Source organism: Mus musculus, chromosome 13 (assembly GCF_000001635.26).
Source record: "Mus musculus strain C57BL/6J chromosome 13, GRCm38.p6 C57BL/6J".
NCBI classification, from domain to species: domain Eukaryota; kingdom Metazoa; phylum Chordata; class Mammalia; order Rodentia; family Muridae; genus Mus; species Mus musculus.
The window spans coordinates 28,396,062-28,421,765 of record NC_000079.6 but is presented as its reverse complement, the minus strand read 5'-3'; the positions used below and the strand labels follow the sequence as shown (position 1 = coordinate 28,421,765).

The 25,704-nt window shown below is 41.3% G+C and overlaps 1 long non-coding RNA gene across 6 annotated transcripts; it reads left to right on the top strand.

Annotated features, from left to right (window-relative positions):
* The first annotated feature begins 266 nt into the window (after positions 1-266).
* On the top strand, positions 267-25,704 carry Gm40841. Of its 6 annotated transcripts, none has more exons than XR_003950511.1 (3): positions 267-2,681; positions 12,882-23,468; positions 24,229-25,704. It is a non-coding gene; the product is annotated as a predicted gene, 40841 (long non-coding RNA). The 6 variants fall into 6 exon arrangements; XR_001780881.2 differs by having other exon boundaries at positions 276-2,681; positions 6,620-23,468; XR_003950510.1 differs by having other exon boundaries at positions 277-1,737; positions 2,058-23,468.

Genomic DNA, 25,704 nt, shown 5'->3' with positions numbered 1-25,704 from the left:
GACCCATTTACTATTTTTATGCGGAATAAAACTCAGGAATAGTTGCACTGAAGGTGATACAAGCTTAGTGCCAACAGAAAATGAGGTGCAGGCCCGGTAGATAGGTTTCCTGAGGCCAGGGAGAACCTCCTATGCCATTGTTCTGTAGTAATTAACAAAGCAAGACTTTGTTGTTGTTACTCAATGAAGGATCTATACAAAGTAGACCAGCTTGTTTAAATAGTTACACAAGCTGAAAGTACCATTGATTGGTAACACATGAATATGAAGAAATCAGGAGCTAGCCTCGGTGATGGGCAAAGAACTGTCCTGAGCATATAGACAGTGGTTTTGTATGGTGCAGACACAGCGGTTTAGTGGCAGTGGTTTGCAATCAGACACAGATAAAAAGTCTGACTCTCATGGAATGGAGAGGAATCTGAAATTCAAGGGCCACTTGTAAAGAAAGATTGTAGGGAGAGAGGCGGAGAGGAAAACAGGGCTGCCGAGTCTTCCTGGAATGACTCTGCAGGGATTAGATTGGTAGAAAGTTGTCTTTGGAGGAAAAGAAGACCTGCAATTGCTACACCTTGAGAACATGCCCGTTGCATTCCACATACTACCCAGGTCTAGGTAGCCTTTTATACACAAATGCAGAGAAAGGCTCCTGTGTGTCACCCAGGCTCTTGCATTGTTAACCACAGTCAAATGACATAGGAAGTCATCTCTTCACCTATTCACGAAAAGTTCTCTGAATTTGATCAGCTAGGATGATCATCTGTATTTTTTTCTAAAATAGTTTACTTCTACATTTCGAGAGTGCCCAAATAGGTTATATGCTTATTTTGGGATTTGACAGAACCTGTGGACGCCAAGGTCATCACTCTCCAGTGTGTGGTCTGTACTAAACCAGCAGTAGCCACTCAGCACCTTCCACAGAGGGGTATTCTGGGAAGCAGTTGTTGGTTGTCATTTTGTTGCAAAGTAAAAATATCTAAGTGGCTTAAGGGCTTTGGCCAGTGTTAGAAAAACATCACCCCTATTTGCCAGCGTGAGGTGTCAGTGTGAGATGCCAATGTACAAACCAGAGACCTGTTAATTCAAAGAAACAAACATTTCCCTTGTTTCCAGTGATGACTTTTGGGGGGAGAATCTTACTGCTGTATATACCTTTAAATAAGAAGTCACAATTGATTTATGATGATTTTTTTTTTTAAAAAACAACAAAACCTGTCTCCTCTTTTCTCCCTACAAAGGGACAAGGTTTTCCCTCTTGGGTGAATACTGCATGCATCGCTTGCCATAGAAAGGGTGCCGTCTTGGCAAGCCTCTTATTAGTCTAAAAATAAATTATTCACAATGCAGGTTCAGATACAGATTGCAAGGAGAGATAATAGAATTGGTTTTCCAAGCCTGATCATGCTCGGAAGACATGGTATGTGCTTTTCAGGAATCCACTTCAACGGAATCAGCTTTGACGAGTACACACAAGAAATAATATTGCTGCCATCCAGCTTGTGTCTGCGGTACAGCATCCTCCGCTTGTCTTCAAGGACCCACAGTGCCTCTTCATCAGTGTGCAAAAGTCCATATTGCTCAAGCATTTCTTCTGAGATGCTGCCCTCCCATTGTTCTTTTAAGGAAATTTCTTCCTGGCAGCGTGAGAGGGGCACTGCCTCCTACCCCCCTTCTGCCTCGGCAGAACAGTTGACCACAGCAGCAGCCGACTCCGGCTCGTCATGTGCTTCCTCATGTGATGTAGGTCTGCGGCACTGTGGAGCAATCGCATTTGAGACTCGGCACTCGTGGACAGACGGGCGTTCAGGGACTGGGGAGTTTTTGGAGGGGGGTGGGGAGGCCAATAAACCAAGAAAACGTCAGAAATAAAAGTCGCATCAAGTATGCTGATCTCTGTATTTCCTATTTTTGTTTTGAAATTTGATTTTAACTATTGTTTTTTTTTTTTCTGGTTGTGTCTGTATTTTTTCCACCCCCACAGGCGCCGAGCTGCGCTGTTTTCTTTCTTTCTTTTTGATTTTTTTCTTTTTCTTTTTCTTTTCTCGAAACTCTGAAGCCAGACTGTCTTCTTCACCGCTCCCGGGCTGCACCACTGTGGGCACATCAAGCTTCGTCTGGCTCACCTGCATGGTTCCGGCTGATTCCTGCCTGAGATGGCCCATCGTACAACTAGGATCCCAGAATCTCCTGTCTGCACTCTGCGGAAGAAGGACCTATTTCAGTCTCTGGCCAGGGTCTCTCACAGCCGATGGGGTCTTGGAAGACAGGGTGAAGTTGCAGAAGACTGGGGTGGGATGCGAAGGCATGCGAAGGACTTGGAAAGGGAATTTAGGAATACTATACATCAGTGCCCACCGATGATATGCATACAGGGCGAGGGCAGCCACCGCCCCTGCCTCACGCACCTAACCCCGGCTGCTCGCTGGGATTGTCTGAGGGGGACAACCCAGGTCTGGATGTGGTGGCATTTTTTCAGAGAGTGGAACTGAAGATGGATGAAGCAGGTACTTGCTGTGTCTGCTTGGCAGGGCAGAGCTGGAGAAATGGAAGGGGAAAAGAAGAGATGCTGACTGTCGTAAGATTGTCTGCTGCCAGCTCCGCAGTCTTAATCTAAGGAAGGATGGCATAGTGGATCTGCCAGCACGTGCATGGAGGAACTGTAAATTGCAGTGTGGATGTCCCTGGTACTGTCAAGGAAGAAACTGATGGGCTGGGTGACTGTACAGTGTCCCCAGAGAAAAATAGCAGCCTTGCAGCATGGATTTAAGTGCATGTGCATGCGTGTAGAGACATGGAAGAGACTGTGTAACACATACACACACAGAGAGAGATATGAGAGAGAGAGAGAGAGAGAGAGAGAGAGAGAGAAAGAGAGAGACTCTTTGCTGGGTTGGGTTTGATTACAAGCCAGTGTTTTCAGCTCCTGCTCAAGACCTATTTCCTGGCTAGCCAGAAAGCTCGGCCAGAGCAGCTGCATATAGACTTTTCTTTTTAACGGCATAGCAAACCCCTTCAGTTTTAACTCCTTGAAGTTCTAAGTGCTCAGCGTTGGGCTAAGGCTCACTGTACGGTTTTGTTTTCTTCTCCTACAGAGCCCTGTAAACACAGCTGTATTCAGTATGGCAGAAAAATTCTGTCCCTTAAATAGAAATGCGATCAATTTAATCAAAATAAATGTATCCCAGATGACTCTGAGGCCAGCTGGATACCACAGGCTTCAGAAGCTAAGCATTCAGTGGAGATGGATACAGTGTTAGATTTACATGCTTTCAAATGCTAGGATCAGCTATGCTTAATAAAGGAAATTCTTTAAGGAAAAGGGAGGGTCCTCCTGGCACCCAGCTATAGATGGTGACCACAGGTGCTGCTGCTGATCCTGGCACTGGGGTTTGTGGCTGTCGAGCTTGCAGGGGTGTGTGGCATGAGGCAGGGCACGGCTGATGTCAGTGTGAAGAAAGCTTGCAGCCTGCTTGAGGCTGTAGGAAGGAGGAGGGTGGCCTCTCATTGCCTCTGTCGGGGCTTGGCTGGTACTAGAAGCTTGTAGATAGATAAGGGTGAGCTGGGTGAACTGAGCTCTGAGCCGGGAGCAAGCAGCTTTCCCAGTTGTCATGGGGGCTCCTCTGGGACGCCTGTCTGGCCTGTCCTCCCACTGTTTGTTAGAAATTCTACAAAGCGGCTCTGTGTGCTGGATTATGTTTGGCCAGCTGTTGGTGCATTCCTGAGGGTGGGGTGGAGACAGGATCTTATTACTGTACTTCCAAACTGTAGATCTATGTGGGGAGAGAGAGAGAGAGAGAGAGAGAGAGAGAGAGAGAGAGAGAGTGTGTCAGGATGTGGTGGGGAGAGGAAAGAAACGCAAGCAAGTCTGATAATCCCTTCTCCTTCTCCAGGTTGTGCTAGAGGAGCATTCAGAAAGGCTATGAAGTGAAAGAGAGAAAGGAGAGGGTAAGGGGTGGGAGCACAGTGGAACAGCCATGAGACAAAGCAGAACTTCAAAGCTGCAGAGACGAGCAGAATGTCAGCAGCTTGTAATTAGCGGTTCATGGTTGCGTCAGAGACTGTATCTCTCCAAGAATAACTGTGTGCTGTGTGCCACAGAGTGCAGAAGACAGTCATAACTAAGTTATCAAGCACAGTTCAAATGAGGGCAGACACATGAAGGCATTTTCTGTTTGAAAATTAAGCAGGGCTGAAGTGCACATCTCACTGGCTGGATTCTGCCTAACTTCTGGCAGGAAATGCTCAGCGTATAGGAGGGTGTTTGTTAGATCAAACAGGGGACCCATAAGCATGCAGACTGAGCATGCAAGCTCCGTCCCTGTAAAATACCGTCCCAAACAGCCCGGTACTGCACTGCTGGGGTCCTGTCTCCGTATATACCCATTCGCTTTTGTATGCCAATGGGAGAAAGTTAAAAGTACACCCAAGGACATATGTCCCCATTAGATTCTAAAATCCCTACTATAGAATTAAAACCTGACTGCAGGTTCTGAGTTGTTTTGGTATTCTTAATTTATACGCTGAAGAAGCTCTTTTTTTGCAATTATCTTGTTGGTAACCCTGTGAGGAAGCGACATACCACTATATGATGTTGAAGGGCACCTTTCCCTTCCATCCCCTGTCTCTGTTATTTGGAGGTGTGGGGCGTTCTCTGGAGCCTCCAGGAGGAGCTGGTGGGAGGAGCTGATTGGCTAGCAGGCTCAGCGTGTTTACTCTTATTTGTTTTCAGTGCTCCTTCGCAGCGTGCATTTAGTATTTGTATTTGTGTTCATGCTGCACAATTACTACTGACCAGCTTTGTTTCTCTGCCCGAAGCGAAGTCAATTTTAGTTCAGCCCCTGCAGTTGAGTCCCTGGACAATATGCACATATGTATTATGTTACCCGTGTATGCACTTTTCCTTTTAAAAACGTGGATTAAGGAAAATTGTAGGCAAGGAGAGACGTGTATATGAAATCAATAGCTTTTTGAATCACATGTAATATAATTTAAATATACTCACTTTAAGATTGCCAAAGCCTATGTTGTCTGAGCCCAGTTAATTTACATCTTCGATTTAGTCAAGAGGTGGAACCTGCCAGATCAGAATGCTGTATTCTGTGCACCCAACAGGGTGGAAGACATTATTTTGTTTGTGTTAGTTCAAACAGCTGGTCATTAATGCAGTCCCCATTTCTAGAGAGAAACGCTGGTGGACATGAATGGCTGTCTGATTAATGCTGCCCCTCGGAGGGTCCTTCACCCAGCCATGCTCCTGCAGAATAATGTAGCATGATGTGATTGCACTCTAACAGGATAGTATGTCATTGTGTCACCAAGCAATTGAGGTTATTATGGGGCAGGGCAGACAGACGGGACAGTGGGGTTACTAGACCGTAGCATTTTTAGAAATACAGGCCTGACCTACTTAGAGTTATTCTGGCAGGCAGCTGCACGGTACATAAAGTCTCCTGATAGGCTGAAGCTGTTGCTAGGGGGAATTAGCATGAATTTTTCCACACAGAGACTCAGCGACTGAATGATAAAAGCTGACTGGAATTAAAGAGATTTGGTTTAGCATTGTACAGATTGATCTGCCTCAGTTTTTTTTTTTTTCTTTCTCAAGTGCCAAGAAAGAGTGCAAAAAATAGAGACTTCTTTTTGTTTGTTTGTTTCTATTAGTTCTTTGACCTTCTCCTTCTCTTCCTTCTGCCCTTCATCCCCAAGAGCCAGGAGGGCAGGAGAACAGAGCAGTTATGAAATTTTGGTTAATCTCTTATTGCTGGGGTCATTGAAACCATGTTGCAAATGGCATGATATTTAAGCTTCAGGACTGCTGGGCGTACCTAGCAGAAGGGCAGATGGGTTTTTTTGGTCCCCTGTGTATCAAGCTGTTTTGGAGTTGGGCATGCATCTTTTATACACTGTATATTTTATACACCCCTTTCCCTTTTGGGCTTGAACAAAACATTTACATAAATTCTTTTCTATCCAAACAGATTGAAGCTTGCAATTGCTGGCTTGTTTAAAATAAGATAGTAAGATAGACAAGATTCCAGATTTAGAATATATATATATATATATGTATACACACACACACACACACACACCATTTTTTTATTACAAAAGTATTTTTTTCTGGGCTATGTTTGTCTTTTGAAAAGTCCAGTTTGGTGTTTGTGTTCAGGGATAGAATTGAACTGCTCCCACCCCACCCATTTTGTTTCCCAGTGTACAAAAAGCACTCTTTTGTTTGTTTGTTTTGTTTTGTTTTGCTTTGCATTTTTTTTTCTCTGCAGAAGAAAGTGTGGCTGTAGAATCCAGTCTGGAGACTGCTTTTCCATGTTGCTGACATGGGCACTGAGTAGAGAGAGCTCACATAATCAATTTTGCAACATGACCCACTTTCCCTCCCCAGCATTCCCAAGTGTCTGCAGTTTTAATAGCTCTTTACAAGAAGAGGATTTTTTAATAGATCATTTAAAAATAATCTGAAAGTCCATCAAGAGAAAAATTAAAGCAATGCGTATTCAAGAATACTTTGGTTTTTTTCCCCCCTCATCTTAATTATATGCTATCTGTGGTGTTTGTGCTGAAAGTAGTTATTATTCTGTTATATTTATTTGAAATTAATTTTTGTAAGAAAGTCCTAGGAGTTCACAAGTAAACAAGGAGCTGAGGAGCATAAGTCCTGGAAAGGAGAAGGAAGAGGGTGCTCAGCTGTGTCGCTGGATTTCCTGGCCATGTGTAAAGAGGCAAGAGAATATTTATTTGTGGATTTTCTTATTTCCATTTAGGTTTAAAAAGTATTCAGAACTATGTAGATACAGGCACTGTAGTGAAAACAAAGCAAGAATAATTTAGTGGTATCTAACCCAGAAAGCTATTGATCATCCCCTTTAAAAAATCCATTGAGTGCTGTTTATGTTTTAGACACCTTAGGAAAGAGAATGTGGTAGGGTTGAATTGTGCTCTCGCTAGCTAGGAGTGTCCCCACAATAGCATTAATCATGAGGAGCTCCAAGCAAGAAACCATCTTTCATAATTGAATAACTGGTCAATTTGCTTTTATGAATATAAAATATCCTTGGGTGTTCCTCTTTACAAAGTGATGCATTTTTTTTCAAAATTGTCTTATCAAAGGAATATTTTTGGCCTTTCTTCCGTTGTAATTCACTTTGATTAAGTTGGTATAAAGGTACTTAAATATTTAAGTGCTAGAATATAGAAATAAAAAGTCAACTTTAAAACCCCTAAATAAGGACATATTTTAAATTAGTGTTCTTTAATACATAGATGCCTAATTTAGGGAATCTATAGCCTGTGTCCAGGTATGCATGATACTCACAGTATAAATGTCCGTTGTTTAATGAAAAATGAGTTGGCCATATTGAATTGTTCAGTATAATCTTACTTGGATGTTTAAGTTGTTAATTTTTTCCCCTTTCCCCTTTCCCCTTTTCCCCTTTTCCCCTTTTTAATGGTTTTCAACCATTACTAAAGAGGTAAGCATTTGGTGTGCCAACACAAACAAAGAGAACATAGTTTTGAATGTAATTTATGCTTACTTAACTTCGGCTAAAGTTAACTTCCAACATTCACTTAGTGTGTGTCAATAGTATTCGCTTCATCCACTGCCATTGATTAGACAGCCAAAGGGACAAGTACCCGCACTTGTTACATTGATTATTTATTAGGTGAGCATTTCTTTCTGCTCACACATTAGCTATCTTTTCCAGTTATAAGGCCCAAAATAGAGCAGTGAAGTTTGGGGGATTAGATCTTAGGGGTCACTGAGTTCAGTTAGTATCCAAGTAAAATATCTCCCTCAAATATCCAGTTCAAACTCTGATGTCACCTAATCCCCAGAGTTTGGGGAAAGGCCTGGGGGCTTTGCGTCCTAGTGCTTAGAGGTGATCAGCCCTTCTGATATCTCCGAGTAGCTATAGCTCTTCCAAACCATCTCAATATTGTTGAAGAACCCACAGTAAGTCAGACTGTGCCTTTGTGAAGTCATGCTAGCATATGGTAGCCCAAGGATTTTCAGCATCAGTATTTGAATAGTTAGCGTTTCAACGATTTATAAATGCCCAAGCTGTGCTAGCTGAGATCTTGTCTGCCCCTTAGCCTGAAACCAACCTGTCTTCCTTTTCACTGCTTTCTCTTCTTAGTTCAGCATTACATGCCAGTTAGATTCTCCCAAATCTCTCCTCCTTCTTTTGTCCATGTGCTAGGTGCAGAGAAGTTGGTTGATTGATGAATGGATGAGCAGACTAATGATCATCCAGCTAGTTAAAAAATGAATACATTGGTAGCTATTCAGAAGGAAAAAAATCATAAATGTACAATGAAATTGGCTATATGTGGACATATTTAGTGATGAAAATCCAAGTAGTTAGGTTTTATGGGCTTCCTGATCGCTATGCAATTACTCACCTTGCCTAATATAGCTAAAAGGCAGTAATAGACAGTATATAAATGAAGGAGCCTGACTGCCTTTAAATAAAACTTTATTTATAGACACAAGCAATGGGCCGGATTTGGCCTAGGCACTATAGACACAGGTATATTGTCATCTATGGTAAGTTAAAGATACGACTTAAGCATTATATACATATTCCTTAGTATATTTTTGCCTTTTTTTCTTTTCTTTCTTTTTTCTTTTTTTTTTTTTTTTTTTTTTTTTTTTGTCTTTTTTCTTCTTTTTACTGTAGCTGTCTTCAGATACACCAGAAGAGGGCATTGGCTCCCATTACAGATGGTTGTGAGCCACCATGTGGTTATTGAGAATTGAACTCAGGACATCTGGAAGTACAGTCAGTGATCTTAACCTCTGAGCTATCTCTCCAGCCTCTCCTTAGTATATTTTTAAAAGGAGGAAGATTTGAAACGTTAACAAAAAAAAAAAAAAAAAAAAAAAAAGGAAGAAAGAAAGAAAGAAACAAACAAACAAAGAAAAGAAAGATCAGTATGGTTTACGGTCTGGACTCACTGCCAATCAACCAGGTGCTGATTCTCAGTGGTAACAGGACTAAGAGGCAACAATTTATTTTAAAACTCAAGGATTAAAGTAAATAAACCTGATTACTCTTTCTTTAGATGGTGAGACTTTTTTTTTTTAATCTTGCAAAATGACTGTTCTGGTGTTGGTTGCCTGGGTGTAAGAGAGACCTCATACTCTGTGTCTTAAGAGCTGGAAGGAAGTCCAAAACATGACACAGAATGACTCTGCAATGGTCTGGAGAGATGGCTCAGTGATTTAGAGACTGTACTGTTCTTGAATAGGGCTTGAATTCAGTTCCTAGCACCCATGTAGGACAGCATATAACTGTCTATAGTTGCAACTCAGCAGTTCTAACAACCTTGTTCAGGACACCCTGGGCAGCAGCTTCACACATGCACATATCCACACAGGGGCACACACATACACGTAATTGAAAATAAAATGACTACACCACAGCCACAACATCTTGCTGTTGTCCGGGTATTACTGTTTAATCACTACAAATACTGTCCTGGGCTAACTGGCCCTCATCCCTAGAGGTATGTGTTCTAAAGACTCCAGGGGTGCCTGAAACCTCAGGATGTGCAGAGGTTGATCTACGCTGCACTTTCCACTAAAGTTTTATCATATAGATGGTCTAAAGCTTCCTCTGTAAATCTGGCATAGCAATAAATCAGCAGCAAAAATTCCCCATAAGATACAATAGTTTAAATAGTGAACTGAAATAGAAATGACTTAAAATATGATGTCTTTGTGTGTGTCTGGTATCTGTGGGTAACATATGCACATCTGTATGCGAAGGCCAGAGGTTGACGTGAGCTGTCTTTTTTTCCCTTTTCTCCACTTTATTTTGCAGAGACAAGATCTCTCACTGAACCTGGATCTCACCAGCTAGGCAAGCCTAGTGGGCCAGGAAGCTCCAGGGATCCTTCTGTCTCTGCCTCCCTACTGCTAGGGACACAGTACTGTAATCTAGGTGCTCCCATGCCCAGCTTTTCCTGTGGATTATGGGTCCACCCTGAGGTCCTTATGTTTGTGCAGCAAGCATGGGTTTGGTTTTAACTAGCCTAAAAACTCATGACTTTTTGTTTCTGGAATTTTCTGTTTAGCATGTTAAGACTTCAACTTATCATAAAACTTTGGATAAGAGATGGCAGTATTTTTAACCACCAGATGATCAGATCTGTCCTTCCTCTCACATCTTTGTCCTTCTTCTATCGGGTAGCAATTACCTTGCAGGATGCAGTATTACGGTTCTACATTTTCAACATTCTTGCTCTATTTAAGCCCCTCTCTGGCGTTTAATTCCACTTGTAAGGTTTACATTGGTCTGGTATGTTTGTAGGTGGCATTAGACGCTGTGAGCAGGATGGAGATCAAGACCTAGGTCTGGGCATTAGGAGACCCTGTGTTTCAATGTATATTTTATACCCATTAGTTGTGGCAAGTGGGATACTTTAAGGCATTTCCCTAAGCTTGAACATCAATGTCACTACAAAGGTTTCATGAGCATGAGAATATGAATCCAGCTGTCTGGCCTCTTGGAAGTAGTCAGTACAACCTGGTGGCTGCTGCTTTTGGTACAACCCTTGCTCTTATAACTGGGAATGATTCTGCTTCCAAGCAAGTGTGTCGTCATCTAATATTAAGCTTTGAGATCTTGATGGGATCTTTAGGGCCCTGCTCTTTAATGGGAGGGCCATCTAGAGTATTTATTGCATAAAGTCAGATTATCAGAAATAACCACATGAAGAAAGCACACACAGGAACAGGGTAAACATAGAGGTATCCAGTATCCTGGACCGAATTGTGTGCTTATCCTTGCTGCTACTTTCTGAATTTTTAAAAAGTTGACATGGATTTTAGCTAATTCTCTTCAAAGAATACACTAAACACATAGCTTTTTTCCCCCTTCTTTTTTTTTTTTTTTTTTTTCTGTCTGCTTGTAAGGCCAAAGACAAATGGAAACAAAAAAAGGGGCCACCCATTCTATTACCTTAAGGCTATACTTTCATTATTTTCAAATAATGCTTCAGGCTTACCTCCTCCAGAAAACTTAGCCCGTTCCAGTGGCTTTGGAGGAACAGGGATCTGCTAGCATCCTTCAGCCTTCAGCCTTGAACTGATTTTGTGCCTGGTGATTAAAAAAAAAAAAAAAAAAAAAAAAAAAAAAAAAGGGCAGCTGCTGCCTGTCAATCACCTGACTTCTCAGGCCTGCTTTCTTTGAATCCTTTATAGCACCCAAATATAGCTTAAGTTGGCCTGACAACAGAACTCCTGTAAAAGTGTGTTCACCTCTATGAGACTGCACATACCTCAGGCTAGAAAACTGTCTTTCTCTAATACCCAGTGGAGCCATCTGTGTGTTCTTTGTGCTCAAATAGTTGTGAAATTAATGGCTGCCATAGATTTGCCCGTTCTGTGTGTATATCCTAATCATTCATGTTACACATGTCACTTGGACTTTTGCTAAACTATTAATAGTGAATATAAATTAGTGATGAGGTTGAATCTCTCCCAGCAGTCTGAGAAAATGACTTAAAGAGACAGGAGCCGATCCTTAGTCACAGACTCAGTTAAGTGAGACAATATTCCATTTTCATACCTTTTCTAGAGATCAGAAGCTACTCATTCTACACTTTTAGTTAGACAAGACTAAGTCTTGCTGCATGGAAGTGTAAAGGAGAAGGAAAAGTAACAAAAACAGAGATTGTTCTAAAAGCAATAATAATCATTATTGTTTTGTGGGGGGCGTTTCATAAATTCATAAATGTGTGTGTTTTTCTGAGTGAGAAATTCTCTGTTGAAAAGCTTATTAAATGAAAAAAAACATTCTGGAAACAGTTGAATCTGATACTTTCTATTTTAGCTCGTCTTTATATTATTTTTCTTAATAAAAAGAAATCCTTTGGTTGTCTAAGAGAAATGTTAGAAAAATGTTGCTTTGATGGTTTTTGAGGCCCTTTCTTCCTGGGAGCTAAGAGCATTCATAGCAGAGGTGTGGCAGCGGGAGGGGTGGGGTGCCACTGAATGTCTCTGGTCTCCCTGGGGCTTTTCCCTTGCTATTGCCAGTGGCTACAAATGGCCACCCACCCCAGGGAAGTGAATGGAACAGCATGGGAGCCTGAGCCTCTTTGTACTCACTGCCAATTGCTAGGTGTGATTGAATATTTTGAAAGAAGCCAATAAGTAAAAATGGGCATTTAGCTAGTGCCTTTTAGAAATGATCCTTTTCCCTCTCTTTTCTCCTCCTTTTCAAATATATTTGATACCATGGCTTTGGACTCTGCCTACCTCTCTTATTATCTAAGCTATTCATCCATCCTATAATAGACACATGGTAAGTACCAGGTGGATGACATTGGGCTTAGCATGTTTTTCCTCCTCTAACTGCTATAGATTCCAGTGTTTTGTCCTTGTTCTGTTACCAGGAGGCCCTGCTTCATCTGACTTTCCAGGCCATAGTCATTAAAGTTCACAGCACAGAGGCCCCTCGGTTTCGGGGTCCAGTTACAAGCCTGAAGAATGCCAGTATTGTTTTGCGAGAATGACTGCTGGCACCTTGAACATTACCGTGTTCTCAGAGTAAAAGATACGTGTAGATTTGCAACGTTTTAATTTTAAGGGCTCTTTTTACACCTGCTTATTGGAGGAACATTCCACAGAGCTCTGCATGTCCTGTTGTTTCAGCAGAAAACACAGTAGTAGCTGGAGTGGTGTGTGGTGATCATTAATCTTTACTAGAGTCAGTGGGCTCTTAATTAAGGAGGTATGAAGCTGTGTGTGTGTGTGTGTGTGTGTGTGTGTGTGTTTCGTTTTTTTTTTTCTTTCTTTCTTTGTTTATTCCTCAAACAGGCACACATCTAGAGGAGCCTCATAGAAAACTATTGATGATTTACAGCCCATTCAAATGAGGAAGAGCAAACAGTTTTGTACCAGTGTGACTTCTCTTGACCTGTTCTCCACCGCAGAAGGATTTGGGGCTGGAGGTTGGTGGTCCTGGTGAGTACTCAGTGAGGCAAACAGGGCCCACTGTGTTTCCAGATATCCCTTTGGAATTACTCTCAAGCACCTGCAGAGAAAGAATGGTAGGGGTGGTAGAGCCCTGTCCTTTCATAGCTTGCTTATTTTAAAATCAGTATTTGACAATACGAGCTTGAGTTGCTGTATTATATACCTAATCCATAAAAGTAGAACCAACTCTAATCACTTAAATCCTGGCCATAACACTATAAGACCCTTAAAAAATTAGTATTTTCCTAGGTATCATAGCTGAGTAGGTGTTGCAGTAATCAATTAAATACTCAAATTGATCTCCGTGGTGGCGTTCCTCGACACCCGCCCCAGTATTCTGGGTTCCCGAATGAAAGACACACACACACACACACACACACACACACACACACCTTTTATATTTTGAGATGCCTAAATCAGCTCAATGGCTGAGTCACTTCCTAACCGCCACGTGACTAATCCATCTCCCTCCGATATTCTCAAGCTATTACTTGAGAATTTCATCTTTGCTGCCCTGGATTCAGTCAGGCAGCCCTCTTGGGGCCGCTCTCCCCCAGCTCCTACATGGTGGCTATGCTCTCTGTCCCACACTTTCTTAGGTGTGGCGTCTCTTCTCTCCTCCCTGCATGGGGAATCTCCTTCTTCTCTCTTTTCCTTTTGTCCCTAGCCCTGGAATCCTATAAGTCCGGTCCTGTGTGCCCTGCCCAGCCATTGGCTGTTGGCATCTTTATTTACCAATCAGAACCAACTGGGTGCTAGATCCCTCGGTGTTTTATGTGAGAACGGGTGGATTCTTGTGCAAACTGTTTGGGGATCCACATTAACACGTTACAAGCAGCATTAGACCAAACTCACTACATTGTAGGATTGTTGGTTGCCTTTCTTCTGACACCGTAAATGCCAGCCCTCACAGAGGGACATTTACATCAATTTCAGCTCAGACATTGTTGGGCCCCGTTTCTGAAGTCCATGGTGTCTTACCTTCCAATGGCAATGACAACGGTTTGTCCATTTTGGAAGTCTCTTTGACAGCTCTGGTCAAGTTATTGGGGTTTTGTTAGTTGGTCTTTGGTTCTTGGAGAGAGGGCTATCAGGCAAGATAAGAAAAGTTCATTAAAACTATATATGTGTATTTATGGACATGCCAAATTGACCAGAGAAACGACCATGAGGCCTTAATCCTACATAAAGAACTATAGCCAATTCAGAAAGCTGAGAATAGAAGTAGACTCCTTAGGGAGCGCCCATCAACTGCTTGTCCATGCCATGAAAACATACATACAAGTAAAACTATGCAGGCTGAACAAGTTATGTTTAGAAATACAGATGAATATACTTATAAGCATAAAATAATAATTAGTACATAAAGGGGTCTCAAATTTTAAGGCGAATGGGAACGGGTATTTGAAGTGTTTGGAGGAAGGAGAAGGAAAGGATGAATTAAATTATAATCTCTAAACACACACACACACACACACACACATACACACACACACACACACACACACACACACACCCCTTAAAAAATGATTAGTATTTTCCCAGTGTGGCTCAGTTGTGCAAAGAAAGGTCCAGAATAGATGCAATCTCTATGTTTGTCTCTTGTCCTCTTTTTATCCTTCCTTCCTTCCTTCCTTCCTTCCTTCCTTCCTTCCTTCCTTCCTTCCTTCCTTCCTTCCCTCCCTCCCTCCCTCCCTCCCTCCCTCCCTCCCTCCCTCCCTCCCTCCCTCCCTCCCTCCCTCCCTCCCTCCTTCCTTCCTTCCTTCCTTCCTTCCTTCCTTCCTTCCTTCCTTCCATCTATTTGTATTTTAAATTTGGTACTGAATACTAGTGAGGATCTGGCTTAAAATGTCCACATTGCATCTGCTTTCAGGCCATTCCATACTTATGTAGAGAACATGGACAAACAGTTCAAATATTTGCTGTGCTCCTCTCTGCAGAAGCCCACCTCCCCCATTCCCAGCTTTCCCCAGTTGGCTATAGGTCTTTAGGATTTCTTGGACTTACCTCACCAACAACTTGATAGAGGGTTTCTCATACAAGATACTGGGTCTTGTTAGATAGTCTATGGCTCTTGAGGAATATATATATATATTATCATGTGATATTAGATAAATATAAAATACTACAATTACCGTTTCAAGCATATTTAATGCTAATTATCCCTCCCCCCTCCTCTCCTTCTGTAGTGTCCCTTCTTGTTCCCCCATTAAAGATCCACCTTCTTTCCATTTCCCTATTTGCCCGTATCTTGCATTATTTCTCTCTAGATCTCCTTTCAAAGCCTCCATGGTCCCTTTTTACTTTTCTAGTTTCTGCAGTTATTCACATCTAAGGATTTGGGACTAGGAATGGTAGATGAGAGAGAACATTCAACATTTATTTTTCTGGGTCTGGGTTACCTCACTTTAATACTACTTTTCAAGTCCATCGATTTACCTGCAAATTTTGTGATTTTATTTTTTTTTTATTTTTAACAGCTGAGTAGTATTCCACTTTTATAAGTACCATCTTTTGGTTATTCATTCATTAGCTAAAGGACATTTAGGGTATTTCTTCTTCCTTGCTATTGTGAACAGAGTGGCAATGAACATGGGATCCTGTATTTTTTTGAGATCCTATATTTTTGGAGCTGTGACCAAAGTCTCCCTTTACTTAGTCATGGCCTATGGATGGTCATGAAGTTAGAAAGGGTTTCCAAGTGTGTTAATGATATCACAGTTGAAGTTATGTCATGAAGATAGTTTATGAAAAAGTTACCCTGAAGATAGTTCCCATATTAAAGGAGAGAGGAAGAAGAGTCCCAAGTCTTGGACTGTAACAGACTTCCCTACATTTTGATTTCTAGAATATCATATTGGATATGCTTATCTTGAGACTGTATTTATATTAGGGGATTTGGACAAAAACAAAAATGTGAACACATAACAAACTTTAAAATAATGAACAACAGTATTACATTACACATCTAATGTTGTAGCCATTTGCCTTGTTCAGGCTACTGGCTGCTGAGAACTGTAAATGTATTAGCTACTGGCTACTATATATTGGAATACTGTTGAGTGGAAACATGGCTGTACAGATGGGATACTCTGTAAGGATAAAATGTTCTTTAGTGTCTAACAACTTATCATGAAAGAAGTGTGAAGTAATCAAGTTAAATATTAATGATGGTATTAAAAGTGGTGAATGGTACAACATTGGTATTTTTGGTACATTTGTTACAATTTTTAGGAGTAATATTTGTTCTATTCATATTTATTTTAGTTTTATTTCCTTTTGAGATGGGATTTCATAAAGCCCAGATTAGTATTGAGGTCACTTTGTAGGCAGCAATAACCTTGAACTTCTGGTCCTCTTCCTGCCTTCATCATGTGAGTGCTTTGATTATGTGTGGATGCAGATGCACACAGAGATTCATGGTGGGGCTTGAACCCAGGGCTTCATGAGTGTTGGAAAATCACTCTCCTAACTGAGCTATATCACCAACTCAGTTTTGCTTTTGTTCTAAAATGTGGCTTCTAATATCTACTTATAAGTAAACACATGCCATGCTTTTCTTTCTGTGTCTAGGTTACCTAATTCAGGATGATTTTTTTTCCAGTTCCATCCATTTGTCTGTAAATTCCATGATGCAGTTTTTAAAAAACAGCTGAGTAATACTCTGTTGTGTAACTGTACCACATTTTAAAATTCTTTCCTCATATATTACATCTTAACCAGTTTTCCCTCCCTCTCCTTCCTCTGGTTTTTTCAGCCATCTCCCCTCTCTCCCAGATACACCTCCCCTCCAGAGGGAAACCAACCAAACATGGTATAATAAGCTACAATAAAAACAGGCATGTACTGTCACATCAAGGCTGGACAATGCAACCCAGTGGGAGGAAGAGGGTTTCACAAGTAGGAAAACGAGTCCAAGACAACACCTACTCCCACTGTTAGGATTCCCACATGAACACCAAGCTACACACCCATAACATATATGCAGAGCATTTAGGTCATATCCCTATAGGTTCTTTGATCTCTGACTCCCTATGAGTATCAATCAGTTGAATTTGTAGGCATGTTCTTGTGGTGTGTCCCTGACTCCTCTGGTTCCTCTGATCCTTCCTTCCCCTCCCCACAGGATTCCCTGTGCTCCACCTAATGTCTGAGTGCATACCACATTTTTTTACTCCATTCTTCTGTTGAAGGACATCTAGTTTTTTTTGGGTTTTTTTTTTTTTTTCAGTTTTGGGCTGTTATGAATCAAGCAGCAATGAACATGGCCGAGCCAGTGTCCCGGTAGGATGAATCCTCCTTTGGCTATATTCAGGAGTGGTATTTCTGGGTATTGAGGTAGATCAATTCCCAGTTTTCTGATAAACTGCCATATTGATTCCCAAAGTGGCTATACAAGTTTGTACTCCCACCAGCAATGGAGGAGTGTTCCCCTTGCTCCACATCCCTGCCAGCGTGATCTGTCACTTGTGTTCTCTATCTTAGCCATTCTCACAAGTATAAGATGGAATTTTAAAGTCCTTTCATTTGTATTTTTCTGATGGCTAAGAAGTTTGAACATTTCTTTAAGTGCCTCTTGGCCATTAGAGATTCCTCTGTTGAGAATTCTCTGTTTAGATCTGTACCCTATCCTTTTAATTGGATTATTTAGTTTATGTCTTGTTTCTTGAGTGCTTTATATATTTTGAATATTAGTCCTCTGTCAGATGTGGAGCTTGTGAAAAATCTTTTCCCATTCTGTCAGCTACCATTTTGTCCTATTGATGGTGTCATTTGCCTTACAGAAGCTTTTCAGTTTTATGAGGTTGTATTTATTAATTGTTAATATTAGTGCCTGCATTATTGATGTTCTTTTCAGAAAATTGTCTCTTATGCCAATGCATTCAAAGCTATTTCTCACTTTCTCTTCTATTAGGTTCAGTGTATCTGGATTTATGTTGAGGTCTTTGATCCAATTACATGAGTTTTATGCAGAATTTTAGATTAAAAAAATCAATGAAATGATTCCTAATGATATTCTGCTGTACATGTAGACCAGAGCCTAGCATAATCATCACCAGAGAGGTTTTCTTCCAGCAACTGATAGGAGCAGATACAGAGACCCACAGCCAAGCATTAGGGTGGAGCCTTCGAAATTCCAAGGAAGAGGAGGAGGAAGAAGAAGAGGAGTTGGAGGAGGAAGAGGAGGAAGAAGAGGAGGAAGAGGAGAAGCCTGAGAGGACAAGGACACAATAAGAACATGGCCCACAGAGTCAAATAATTAGGGCTCACAGGGGCTTACAAAGACTGGAGTGACAATTAGGGAGCTTATATGGGTCTGACTGAGGTCCTTTGCATGCATGTTGTGTAGCTTGGTATCCTTGTAGGACTACTAACAGTGGGAGTGGGGGCTGTCTCTGAGTCTTTTGCCTAATATTGGGAGCTATTCCCTCATTGCGGATTGGATAATGCATTCTTTATATAAGGATATGTGCCTAGCCTTATTGTAACTTGTTATGTCATGTTTGGTTGATATCCCTGGGAGGCCTGCTCTGTTTTGAAGGAAACAAAGTAAGAGTGAATCTGGGAAAGAAGGGAAGTCTGGGAGAGGGCCAGAAGGAGAGAAGGGAGGGGAAACTGTACTGTGGATATAATATATGAGAGATAAATAAATAAATATGGCTTCTAGATAGTTTAAAATGATACATGGGGCTACATTCCATTTCAATTGGCCAGTACTCCTCTCTATACTAAGCCTTTATGGTTTTTTATGTGGAAGCTGTCACTGTGTCCCAGAAGCCTCATAGATACCATTGTGGATGAGGACACAGAGGGATTATGGTGAGCAGGTGAAAGGATAGGGTGCTCTGAATCCACTGTGAGGACGGATCCCCCACGACTCAGATGGAGTCTCCACAGAGTCTGTTAGGTGTGCATACACACACAGCCATCCAGCTTCATCGCAACCAGCTGACCCAGAATGGTTAAAGGTAGTCCAGAGGTGATGTGTCCAGAGGTGATGTAGTAGGCTACCAATTTATAGCGAAGTAAAGAATGGATGGGAAGAACCCACTCCTCCCATTTGGGTTAGAAAATCCTCTGTTGTAGTAGATATCCAGTGTTTCATGAGTTATTCAGCATTGTCCACAAAGTCTAGATATCAGTGAAAAACACCACTATATAACCTACCAATGACCCAGGATAAGAGAATATGAACATTGTATGTCAATACATTTGATGCAAATATAGAAGATCAACAAAAGACCAGACATCAAAATTAACCAAAGAGGAAACAGAAACTTTGACTCCACTGGTGTCAATAAAATAAATTGTATAAAAGTATGTTCAAGTTATTGAAAATGAAACATAAGTTTTATACATGGACTTGATTCTTACTCCTGAGATACTTCATGCTAGATCTGCAAGCTTTATAGTTGGAAAACAAATTCCAAAGATGAAAGCAGTCTGGTCCCTCTCAAGTCTTTCATACCATTTGCATACAGATGTAATTTCTGTGATTCATGTACTGATAGCTCATCCATGACATATATTTAAATTATAAAAAAATACATTCTATAAAGCACTTGCATACATACTATGAAAACATATTTTAATATATTTACAGTGTTGTAATACGTTATATGAAAATGCTGTTTATAAGTGGAGATGCCTGGTTTTTAAAGCACTAAGGTATAGTAATAGATAATAAAGTTTGCTTTCAGATGTAAACCTTTGTTTGAGAATGTAGAATATATCTTACAACTGGCCATAATCACAAATATCAATTTTGACATTAGGAAAACTCAAAATTGCTAGTAAAAAATAAAGAAAGAAAGAAACTTATGGTTGATGGAACATCACACATTCAGGCTTCCACTGTAATTTGTTCCACAGGCCAAAGCCAATATTGTCAAAACCCTGCAGGCAATACTACAGATTCTAAAGATTTGGTGTCGTTATATCCTCCATAGTATTAGATGGACTGCAAACAGAAAAATGTTCTTCACTCAATTTCTCTCTCTCTTTTTTCTTTTCTTTTTTCCTCTTCTTTCTTTCTCTCTCTCTCTCTTTCTCTCTTTCTTTCTTTCTTTCTTTCTTTCTTTCTTTCTTTCTTTCTTTCCTTCCTTCCTTCCTTCCTTCCTTCCTTCTCTTTTCTTTTCTTTTCTTTTCTTTTCTTTTCTTTTCTTTTCTTTTCTTTCTTTTCTTTACTTTTATTTTCTTTGGATGAGAAAGTAACAGCTTTATGTAAGAAATTATTACCCTGATAATTGCAGTATAAATTTTCTTTAGCACTGAACACTGGAACAAAGTGGTCACCAGTGGGTCCAGACAGAGAGCTGATATGTGTTGTGCACCAGTTTTTTTTTTTGTACAGCATAAAAAGGTGGTACATGTTAGTAAGTTACCTCCTTAGTGAAACATGCGTTCTATGTTCACTAATAACTATTAATCCCATATGACAGTTGCCAGTGAGTCATACACACACATACACACACACACATTGTAATATATTACACATTTTTGTAATCACACAGACTTTGTGTTTTCTCTGCCCTGATTGTGGCATAGACTGATAGCTCTAAAAGTGCATGCCAAATTGTCAAAGGCTGTCAGACTGTAACACGGTGTTCGATCTGGAGCGAAGAGTGTGTCCTCAGGTTTCTGGCCTGTCTTTTATGTCTCAGAAGCACAAATTGTTAAACAATCTGGGGAAATTGAAAGCAGCAAATGTGCAATAAAATACCCTATGTAGTTCAAGGCTACCAAACAAAGAAGGCCAAGAAGCTCCACTGTACTCTGGCATTCCAGGGTGGTTTACCTGAAGAAAGTCCACTCACCAGACACTTAAAGAAAAACAGATGCAATTTCACAAATAAACTTCTGGAAGTGCATTTAACGCCACTTTTTCTGTATTTCTGCTAAAGCTCAATGCTTTCTTAAATATTCTGTCGTAAAAACTAAACGAGACAAGAGCGATCTTTGTGTTCCTCTCCTCCCAAGGCTTTCAGCATGGCCTTTAAATGACCTCCCTCTTGGAGAGCACTTTAATTAAGGACTGTATTGTGAGAGGTCATAACGTAAACCTAAGATCTCCCTGTGATAAGCATGCTTTGTTTATGACTCTCCCTCAGCCCTGTGCCGTATCCTGTTGGGACAGTCACCGCTTCTTCCTTGCTTCTGCATGTGCCAGAAAACTCCCGGGAGCTCAAGATGTCTGTCCAACTGAGGCTTGGTCTTTGTGCTTCTGGGAGTGGCTCCCAGGGCCTCAGGCATTCAGGGTAATCCTTGTACCCTAGAGTTGCAATCTAACTATCTCTTTTTCCTGATAAAGTTCTTTCTCCCTTAAGAACTCTCCTCTGGTCACTGCATGGGTCCTGGTGAACTTATTGTTTTTAAAATGTCATATTTACTTAGATCAAACAAAAAGCCACTATATTGAAAATGAGATAGTTAACTGCTTTTTGTTTTTTTGTTTTTCTTTTTGTTTTTTTTTTTTTTAAAGAGAATTCCTATCTTTTCCTGCCAAGAGCACTATATGTATTTTAGTCACATCAGGAAGTGGAGATGAATTTGACACCTTCTATTTTATCTAAGAAAGCATTTTACTGTGGTTTTGCCTTGTAACAAAGGTAAAAGGGATAAAAACACCTTAACTCTTCAGGGTCAGAATTAATTTACATTGATATGTTTTAGAATTGTCTTCATCTTCTCATGCTCAAATATAGCCCTTAATCAAAGAACTGTAAGGCAGGCGTCTGTAGCAAGGTAAAGGGATGGAGCTCAAAATTCGGAAGGCATTATAAAGAAGCCAGCTTACCAAAGGCTGAATCTAGATGCTGCAAGGCATGCTCATGTGTCAAAACAATCCAGCACGGGGCTCTGCCATTTAAGCTAGGTGAAGAGGTGGTTGAACTATGGACTCTTGAAAAATATGCCTAAGATCAGACACTGGCAGCAAACTCTTTTCCTCAGGCTCCTATACCAAGTTCCACCAAATTAAGCCATTTGAATTTAACAGAAATATAGTTTGAGCAATTTGGAAGCCGGAATCAAAGACTGGACAGGTTTGTCTCTTTGGGAGCCAGTGAAAGAGAAATGATCATATCTTTCCTCTGGTTCCCTAGTGTGTGTCAGCCGTTGTGATGTCCTTCAGCTCAGAGTCATAGCACTCCAGTTTCTGCCTCCACCTTTACGTGGCATCTGCCTCATGGTGTATCCTTTTCTGATTCTTACAAAGAAACATGTCACTGCACTTAGTGACCTCCACAATCCAGGGTCATCAATACATACCTAGATAAAGACTCTATTTCAAACAGTATCCCATCCTAAGGTTTTGGGTGGACAATTATTTCACTGGACCAGTATTGATTCCACTGCATCATAACAGGAAGTGACTGATGCTACAGAAGAGCGTATGCACATAAGACATGGCCTCACCCAAGGTGTCAGGCTCCAGCAGCAGTGAGAAGGGCTGATGAAGGATTGGTCAATGAGGGTAGAGTGCTCACATAGTTCAGTGTCCCAAGGAAGCTAAGTTCTTGCTGCCAGGGTAGGAAGTTAGCATTTGGTACCTAGATGGAAAGGGTAGGAGGGTTCCCAGATACCACCTTAGAGATACTGAGAGGTGACTTTATAGTATGGTAACAAAAATGTAAATGTGAATGTGTATTACCTAGCCTTGACCTGTCGTGACCTGGCCACAAGGCCATGCAACAACAATAAGCACACTCAGCTTCCACATCTTTGTAGCTCAGCTACTTGAAAAATGGCTGGAGGGCAGCAACCAAAGTATAATGGAGACTTTGGTTTGTTTAGACCTTTTGTCTATGAGGTGGACCCACTCATATTCAGGAAAACCATGTGCTCAAAATAATCCTCCTTTCCCCTTCACCAGAACCCCGTCATAGATACAAATAGAAGTGTACTTTACTAATCTCTTAATTGCCTCTAAGGCCAATCAGGTTGACAAGGTTAGTCATGGATGGGGAAAGTATTATCAGAGAAGCAACTCAGAACTAAGAGTCTAACAGATAGAAAAAAAAGAATAAAAAGGAATCTAGCAAGGCAGGGATGTGAACGTTGGTGTGTGATTCTGAACTGGATCCAGAATTTTGACCAGTGAATGTGGTATGAAAATAGGAGTTCCTTTGCTTAGGGAATGCCTGGAGTAGAGATACCCATTGCTTTTAGTTGTGGTAGTGGTGGAGGAGGAGGAAGAGAAGGGTGAGGAGGGTGAGGAGACATCTATGACAAGAATGAAAATGGAAGGATGGCTGAAGAAACCTTGAAATATCTACATAGCTTCTGTGCACTAAATATTTTAGATTCCTGGAATAGAAATTGCCTGATTTCATATGCAGAAACCACTTGTCTAATCATGTTATTTAAATTTATTTATTTATAGCAGGGTGGTGGTGGCGCACACCTTTAATCCCAGCACTTGGGAGGCAGAGGCACGCAGATTTCTGAGTGCGAGGCCAGCCTGGTCTACAAAGTGAGTTCCAAGACAGCCAAAGCTACAGAGAAACCCTATCTTGAAAAACAAAAACAAAAACAAAACAAAAAACAACAACAACAAAAAAACCAAACCAAAAAAAAAACACCCCCCCCAAAAAAACCCCAAAATATTTATTTATTTATTTATTTATTTACATTCCAAACACTGTTCCTCCTCCTGATATCCCTGCTCCACAGAGTCCCTTCCTGTACACCCTCTCGTTCTCTTTTGAGAGGGTGAGACTCTGTGGGGTTCCCCTGCCCCCACACATCAAATCTTTACCAGATTAGGCACATCTTCTTCCACTAAGGCCAGACAAGGCAGCCATACAGATTGAACTGCATGTCTACTACAAATGTGTGTGTGTGTGTGTGTGGGTGGGGGGGCTTGTTCCAGCCAGTGTACCAGCCAGTGTATGTTCTTTAGTTGGTGACTTTGTTTCTGAGACCTCCCAGGGGTCCAGGTTATTTGACACTATTGGTCTTCCTGTGGGGTTTCCATCCCCTTCAAGGACTTCAATCCTTCTCTCAAATGTTCCATAAGAGTCCCAGACCTCCGCCCAATATTTGGCTGTGGGTATCTGCACCTTTTTCAGTCTGCAACTGGGTAGAGCCTCTCAGAGGACACTTCTGCTAGGCTCCTGCCTGCAAACATAACAGAATATCATTAATAATGTCAGGGATTGGTGCTTGCCCATGGGATACAGAAACCACCTGTCTAATCAAGTTATTTAAAATTTATGTTATTTTCTTTTTAGCCTTTAGAGAACCTGAAATGTACTTTGTCAGGAAACCCAACACTGGAGACCCAGAAATCATGAAATTAAAATGTTTTCATGAAAGTGAATAATACAGACTCCTTCCAACAACTAAAGAAGATGGATGAGTGTGAGAAGTCAGGACTGCATTACCCCAACATGGGAGAGTTGGGAGCTATTCATTGAGCTTAAGAACTAGAGGAGACCATGGAAAGCATGCCAAGACCTTTTTATGATGCCAGTTTGGAAGGCTGAACCATCATACTATTCTTCAAGGGAATAATAACTCCAGCTTAATATCTGTATATCTCTGTAGGCAGGTTCATGAAATTCAGTTCCCATTAGAGCATTCAGGGAAGTCCTCTGGGTCTCCTCACATATTCACACTGCAAGGCAGTTACAGGAATCAGGCCCATGCATCCACAGGTCATCATTTCAGCCACGCCAACTAAATGCAGCATGCAGCACAGCGACATCAGAGATGTACCTAGAAAAGTAGTTCCCAGGAGAGGTATTGCGGGATCCTCCAGTAGAACTACGTCCAATACCTCTCCTGGGCATATATCCAGAAGATGTTCCAACTGGTAAGAAAGACACATGCTCCACTATGTTCATAGCAGCCTTATTTATAATAGCCAGAAGCTGGAAAGAACCCAGATGCCCCTCAACAGAGGAATGGATACAGAAAATGTGGTACATTTACACAATGGAGTACTACTCAGCTATTAAAAAGAATGAATTTGTGAAATTCCTAGGCAAATGGATTAACCTGGAGGGCATCATCCTGACTGAGGTAACCCAATCACAAAAGAACTCACATGACATGTACTCACTGATAAGTGGATATTAGCCCAGAAACTTAGAATACCCAAGATACAAGATACAAGATACAAAGCACATGAAACGCAAGAAGAACGAAGAGCAAAGTGTGGGCAGTTTGCTCCTTCTTAGAATTGGGAACAAAACACCCATGGAAGGAGTTACAGAGACAAAGTTTGGAGCTGAGACTCCAAACGCAGACACCATTGCACACACTAGCAAGATTTTGCTGAAAGGACCCTGATATAGCTGTCTCTTGTGAGACTATGCCGGGGCCTAGCAAACACAGAAGTGGATGCTCACCTTCAGCTATTGGATGGATCACAGAGCCCCCAATGGAGGAGCTAGAGAAAGTACCCAAGGAGCTGAAAAGGTCTGCAACCCTATAGGTGGAACAACAATATGAACTAACCAGTACCCCCTAGAGCTCTCTAGCTGCATATGTAGCAGAAGATGGCCTAGTCAGCCGTCAGTGGAAAGAGAGGCCCATTGGTCTTGCAAACTTTATATGCCCCAGTACAGGGGAACGCCAGGGCCAAGAAGTGGGAGTGGGTGGGTAGGGGAGTGGAGGGGGAGGGTATGGGGGACTTTTGGGATAGCATTGGAAATGTAAATGAGGAAAATACCTAATAAAAATATTTAAAAAAGAAAAGAAAA